The 7,500-nt window shown below is 39.5% G+C and overlaps 1 protein-coding gene and 1 long non-coding RNA gene across 2 annotated transcripts in view; one reads left to right on the top strand and one right to left on the bottom strand.

The window, feature by feature from the left end:
* The window catches only part of LOC142140854 (uncharacterized), a 68,770-nt gene that overhangs the window by 53,867 nt on the left and 7,403 nt on the right, over positions 1-7,500 (bottom strand). The gene's annotated exons all lie outside the window — the stretch shown is intronic.
* Positions 7,313-7,500, top strand: part of PDGFD (platelet derived growth factor D) — a 201,304-nt gene continuing 201,116 nt past the window's right edge. The window contains exon 1 of the mRNA XM_075198810.1: positions 7,313-7,500. This exon is cut by the window's right edge and continues 381 nt beyond it. The gene's annotated coding sequence lies outside the window, so the exon portion shown is untranslated.

Here is a 7,500-nt window from a genome sequence, read left to right as displayed (position 1 = left end):
GAAGATCTCCCCTCCGGGAGATCTCCAGAGCTGCCACGTTATTGGGGCGTGGCCAAATGAATTGTGCCATCCTGGCCCCACCCCTCTGTCAAACTATACCAATTTTGACCTATTACAGTAGAGGGTGGGGCCAGAATGAAACAATTAAAGGCAAGTTTCCCTTTACACATGCAGCGGCGCTTTAAATTTTAGCTGTCAACTCGCCGAACTCCCGCGGAGTATGATACATTTACCCCTAGATGTCTTCTGATCCATGGCAGTACTGCAGCAATGCAGTAGAGGTCTCCAGTACAAGCAGGAGCGCTGAGAGAGGGAGTGGGTCCACAGTACCTGGGCACATGCCTGTCTTGGGTTAGAGGTGCTAGTACAGGGGCCCCAACAAACTAATTAGTCCTTTAGTTGAATACAAAAAAGGGGCCTGGACTGTGCAGACTAATAATAAAGAGCATTCAGCTTCCAATTGGCCCATATGGTCTCTCCCCCATAGGGTTTTGTTGGGGGTTTGATTCAAGAAGTTGGGTGACTCTTCTCACTCCCTCTTGTGGCCCTGTGTACAAGCAAGTGTGGGGACCAGCTACTTTACATTAGGGGAATGATCAAGATAGCCTGGATGAAGGGGAGTTTGTGTTACTCCCCCCCCTCCCCCTCCCTCAAAAGATAAAAGTGGGAAACACCTTTAAATAAACTTTTTATGTAAAATCCTGAAAGTCGCTTTTTTCTTATTTATGAAACAGAACTAGGATTTATTTCCAAAGCGTTGGTTCTCCATATTTGTAACTGTGATTGACTGACTTTTCATCTGAGCCATAGCACCATGAGGTGATCCACCCATTATCTCATAATTCATGTCGAAAGATTTTTGGTTTGATCTGTTTTTGGTTTTTTTAAATCAAGCAACTAATAATGCACAATATATTGCAATTGGAAAAACAATGTGGAAAACAGGACTAGAATGTTATCACACAGTGGTAGGTCTGATTAAATATGTATTTCAGTCTACAAAGCAAAAAAAAGAAAAAAATATATGCAAATAATAGATAATGAGAGAATAATTTACAAAGCAGAACAATAGAGTTACTATGACTAATGCAATTACCATATGTGCCTATTTGTGCATGCACTGGTGGGTGCCTCGATTTTACTTATTGAAGTTCATCCACAGGCTTTAGGCCCTTGATAGGAATTCATGTAGGCAATCGTAAAAACATTGCATGAAAGAACTGCCGACAACTAAGCTCAACTGCTTAATTAATTACAACTTTTTTCTATTATGCTGCTCAGTGTTATCTCATTTATGTCTGACTTCTTTAGTAATATCAAATGTCAATATTGTACATATTAACGTACATTGATTCTTCTGTGTACATCCATGCACTTTCCTGTATGGACGGCACGTTGATGGATCAAATAAGAAATGGGATGTTGTACATGGACTGTGAACATCTTCTACAAGGAGTCCTCTCCTCCCTCAACCCTTCATTACAATATTGCATCCCAGCTAACGAAATCTTAATTTTGCATTTATGCATAAGATCGGTTGCAAATTGTGATGCTATCTTGATGCACTAACCCTCTCCAGGGAAAGACCCCAGCATGCTTTGCTAGCTGATAACCAGGGGCCTGATTCATTAAGGACCTTAACTTGAGAAACTTCTTATTTCAGTCTCCTGGACAAAACCATGTTACAATGCAAGGGGTGCAAATTAGTATTCTGTTTTGCACATAAGTTAAATACTGACTGTTTTTTCATGTAGCACACAAATATCAACTTTAAATTTCAGTGTACAAATAAGCTATCAAGTATTTGTGTGCTACATGAAAAACAGTCAGTATTTAACTTATGTGCAAAACAGAATACTAATTTGCACCCCTTGCATTGTAACATGGTTTTGTCCAGGAGACTTAAATAAGAAGTTTCTCAAGTTAAGATCCTTAGTGAATCAAGCCCCAGAACACAGCTGCAAGGCATCATCATGATCATCACCATTTATTTATATAGCGCCACTGATTCCACAGCGCTGTACAGAGAACTCACTCACATCAGTCCCTGCCCCATTGGAGCTTACAGTCTAATTTCCCTAACATACACACACAGAAAAAGAGAGAGAGAGAGACACTAGGGTCAATTTTAATAGCAGCCAATTAACCTACTAGGTTGTTTTTGGAGTGCAGGGAGAAACCAGAGCAAACCCATGGAGAACATACAAACTCCACACAGATAAGGCCATGGTCGGGAACTGAACTCATGACCCCACTGTTGTGAGGCAGAAGTGCTAACCACTTAGCCACCATGCTGCCCATGCTAGGACTTGTAGATTCACAACACCTGGAGATCCACAGGTTGTCCAGGTCTCTGGTAACCAAAGCAGGAGGCCACAAACGTGCAAAGATAGGTGTATGACATCACAAAAGAAGAAGAGAGAACTTTTGGGCTCCACTTCCGCATTTTTACATGTTTGCAAGCGACCCTTTCAGGGCAGATCACATCTGGTATAAATGATGAAAATTAAGCACTCTATTAGAACAAGCTTTTATACTTTCTTTGTTTCGCATTTACAAGGGCAAAGTAACCTTTTTAGCATAAAAAATGTAATATGCTAATTCGAAACATAGAACCAGTTTGCAGTGATTCATAAACAAAGGATCAGGTTTTTTTTGCACTAAAACACTTAATGAAGTAAGTTGTGTAATTAAATAAACTGATATGAAATTGTAGATGCCGAGTTATAATAAAAGCATACATAAAGGAGACTATTTGGTGCTTGAGTTCTGCTGTGTGTGATTTAATTGAGCAGAAAGGATGCCTGCCAGGAAGAGAGCAGTACACCAAAATAGAATATCTAGGAACACTTTAGAAAGAGTGCTTATCAAAGACTTTTGGAGACTCTCGTCTTCACTGCTAAGGCCTCATTACTTAAAAATGAAGGGGTGCTTCAGAGCCAATAATTTACAAACGTCTGCAGAGAAAACATTTAGGCAAGCAAAATACAACGGATGGCAAAAAAAAAGCTACAACTCAGCCAGACGTGCAGAAAGATCCTAGGATGCGGAATGGCTCCCATCCCAAATCAATTAAACCTTATTACTGCGGAAAAGACGTTAGACTTGCCTTTCCAAATCATAGACCCAAGACAAGATAGTATTATATCAGCACTAGGAAATGAAAGAAATGATTAACAAGCACAAAACTTTTGATGTCATTTAGCAGATAACATGGGGAATTGCTGATGATCGAATAACACATTTATCTTTTATGAACAATGTAAGATGTGGTAGATTTTATCTGCAAAAGTTAACAACAGTTTTGTGGGACAAATTGAAAACACCGGGATTAATAGAGGTGAATGAAACTCAAAGGATTTTGGTTCCGTTTCATGAAACGAAATATGGGATTTTTGCTTAAAAGGTCATCATTCAAAATACTGTGTACCAAGGACAAGTATAGAATGTTAGCAATGGGTGGGAATTTTTTTAGAGAAATGTTACTGATTACCAGTCACCCTGAATAAGAATGAAGAGGCAGTGGGTATTCCTGATCAGTTGTACCCATTGTGATTTAGGGTGTCACTGGATCTAAAAACAAAATGTGCTCCATCTGTGGATGTATAAGATTTTAAAAAATGGAAACTTTGAGGTGAAACGCGTAGAAAGAATATTTTGTACTTTGCAAATAGAAGGACTCTGAAGGCTATAAATGTTTGTTTTTTTAATTTAGGTACCTTTTGGATGACATTTCTTAGTTTGGAAGCACCTGTAACCCATCTCCCAAAACAGAGTGAAAAAAAAGATCAGTTACTCTAAAACAGTGGTCAGAGAATGCTGCCGATTCACATGCTGTCAGTTGGATTGTAGACCCCTTTCAATGTAAAATTGCTGTTGTACCAGAAGAGCCTCAAGGGTTGGCAGAGGCACTTCTTGAGTTTCGATGCAATAATGAAGCACGTATTGCATTGGAAAACAAAGCAGATCTGTCATATTTTTGGATGTCAACAGCTGCAAAGGCATTCAAAATTGCACATGAGGAGGCAGTCAAAAAGTTGCTGCCTTTTGCAACAACCTACCTTTGCGAACAAGGATTTTCCACTCTAACGAACATAAAAACAAAGCAGAGAAATCGATTGGACGCTGAAGACTGTATCCAAATTGCTCTGATATCAAAATGCCCCAATATTGATGCTCTCGTATAAAAAATGAAGCAACATTATTTCTCCAAAACCTGAAGTTTTGAAGTTGAAGCTTTCAAAATAAATTTTGAATAGATTCAATAAAATTTTGAATTCCAATAATTAATAATATATGATTTTCTTCCTTTCAAATCAAGGGGGTAATGTCGGCGTATCTAAATATATTTTGGGGTAAAAGTTAAAAAAGTTCCCTGACCCCTGCTCTAAAAGCTACAGATCAGCAAGAGAAAAGACGAGGAGAGAGAGTGACAGTCCCACAACAAGTGAATGCTAGCTCCTGAGCCAAGTAAAGTATTATCACCTGAGGCGTCTGATGATGGCTGGGACGATAAAGCGTTTGATACTGTGAAGTTTAGAGATGAGCAATGTGATCTGTACTCTGAATTGTTGTGAGATGTAAAGGCAAGAGACTGTGTATATTAAGACTTCAACTAAATAACACTATATCATATAAGTATCCAACCAAGATGACTTGGTACCCATTCCATCCACAAGCTGTGCCTGGGTACCACCTGATCAGCTGCAATACATCTGCTTTAGTGTTCTCAAACCTGCAGGTGCGGAGACACATGTTTGACCGCCAGATCCTGAGGTGGGAGAGACTGCGCTAGTGCTGGGAAGTTGAACAAAGGATAATGCAAGGTAGAATCCATCAGGGACACATCGCACAACACACCTAAGCAAGCGGGTTACATATGTAACAACACTGGACCTTTCGAATTAAAGCTACAAAGACGTGACGTTGAAGCTCTAGAATGAATTTAGATAACAGCTGGTGTTTAGCTACACGATTCATCTAGATAGTATAGTATCAACCCTATGTCTGTTACATAGTAGTGTGCTAGATTGGTGGTACAGGTAAGATGTAGCAACAAACCTCACCCATGCCCAATGCACAACAAACAGATCTTGAAGCAAACCTGGGGCAGATTCAGTCAGTCTCCCGTGATCTCAATACGGTTGGAAACAGATGTGTAGATACAGTGACTTAATAAACTTTGCCCCTATTGGCACAAATATGACCACAACAATGAAAGTTAACTCTAAATATAAACTACAGATATCAACAACATTTCTGCAGTATACCATATGTTCTATAACAGAGAACAGGACATTCATATTACTGGCATCTGGTTAAGGGAGTATAACATGCCAATTCCACCACAAGGATGTACCAAAATATATACCAAAATATACGAGAGGATTGTGAAATGTGCTGTCACTGCATTTTCTAAGGCACAATACTAACACTAATAACATGGTAAACCAGGCTTACTACACCCCTGTTACATTTGCACGTATGTATCAGGACTCAACCCCTGACTGTTTTAGAGACTGTGGGGAAAAGGTCACACTACTAAGAATGGCACTGACTTTACATTCTCACCTCTGTACAGACTATTTGACTTACCAGTCCCATCCCTACTTACGGCAGTCCAAGATCTAACTTTCGAGATGTGTCTGGCATTTAGAATGTATGGGGATCTATAAACATGAAACACTCTGCTGGGATCCAATGATACAGTTATAAACAACACGTGTGTTCTAGAACGTTGAGTTGAAGTGTCTAATGACTCAGCTGCTCAATATGATGAAATTTAGGTCTCATGGTATGCAGTGCATGCTCACACGGCTATTTCTCTAGGCTAAATACTTAGGATCATATAGCTAAATACTTACAATCATATAGCTACTTTTGCTACAAGACCTGCTGGCTGGCACACACTTTGAATTCGCTTAAAGTTATGTAATCTGGCCGAGGTTTAGCAGTAAGTATATACTTATAAACCATGAACAACCATATACTAATTTTATATAACCATCTACTGCAAATCATGTAATTGATATATTTATGTGGACATAAAGAATAGCCAAGTACATTTTGCACGAGTTATTACTATTCACTGTATAATTTGCTATGTAACATGCATTAAAAAAACAAAAAACAAAGATAAAGTTTTAAAAAAAAGTGTGACAAATATTTTGACGTTTTTGAATGGAGTTTGATGGTGCCTTAAATGAACCCTTGGTGGTAGAGGAATAAGGTAGCATATGTGGTCTTTTGGGGGGGTGCGTTCCCACTCATTTCTAAAAATGGATTAAATGGTGAGTGGCGAGATTGTGGCATCAGTCATATATTCAGAAATTGTGTATGGGTCATGTTATGTATCCCGTCATCACATCCAAATCAGGGGCGCACACAGGATTTTCCCCCCCACCCAAAAAATAAAATAAACCCGTGCATGCGCACCAGCTCCATTTCGGCAGCACTGTACTATACAGCAGCCGCGGCGCTTTCAAAGAAGCGGCAGTGCTGTATACAATACAGCACCGCCGCGGACGCTTCTTTGACCGCGGCTGCTATATAGTACAGTGCCGCTATGTAGGGGCACTTCTTTAGCGGAGGGGTTTCTGGAAACCCAGAAACCCCCCCTACATGCGTGCCTGCAAATGGTGCCAAGACCATGAATCTACACATAACATTCAACTGTAACTAAATCAAGACCTTCAGCAAAGAAAATGCCCCCCCCCCCTCCACTGGATAGTTCTGTGAACAACAAATAGCTTTTGTAAACTTGAACAACTATGAATTATTTTTTTTATTTAACTACACCAAGGGGCATATTTACTAAACTGGGGGTTTGAAAAAGTGGAGATGTCACCTATAGCAACCAATCAGATTCTAGCTGTCATTTTGTAGAATGGACTAAATACATGATAACTAGAATCTGATTGGTTGCTATAGGCAACATCTCAACTTTTTCAAACCCACAGTTTAGTAAATATACCCCCAAGTCTAACATATATTTTTCTAAACAAATTTAAGTGTTAGATTGGAAATCAAAAATAACTTGTGCTGCATTTAATATCTCATGTGCCTGAATTAATCCAAAATTGAACAAAGATATAACTACTTTACAATATTCAATACAACACCTTTGTATCAGCATTGAAGCTTGCATTGACATCCTAACTTTAAGTAAAATACATTGTGTGGGAATTGACTAGTAGGGGGGCTAAGAAGATTTCCCTTCCAAGTCTTTGCTGCCCTTTGATTTAGTAGTTGAGAGAATGTGTTTAAAACGATTTCCCTCTAGTTCTCTCAGCCCCTGGCTTTTTTCCTGTTGTTCTCTCAGCAGTCAGAGTCCTGTTTCCTTCAAGACACACACAAGCATTTATTCTCATCCAGAGCACTGGGGGAACACACTAAATCCAGCTATGTGCTGTTTCTGCAGAAATGCACGCTGTACAGGGGGAGCTTCGGAAACTGTAGATACCAGCTGCAAAAAAGGTCCTGCGATCTACAGCCTCCTCC

Source organism: Mixophyes fleayi, chromosome 2 (genome assembly GCF_038048845.1).
Source record: "Mixophyes fleayi isolate aMixFle1 chromosome 2, aMixFle1.hap1, whole genome shotgun sequence".
NCBI lineage: Eukaryota > Metazoa > Chordata > Amphibia > Anura > Limnodynastidae > Mixophyes > Mixophyes fleayi.
This window is presented reverse-complemented; position numbering and strand designations above follow the sequence as displayed.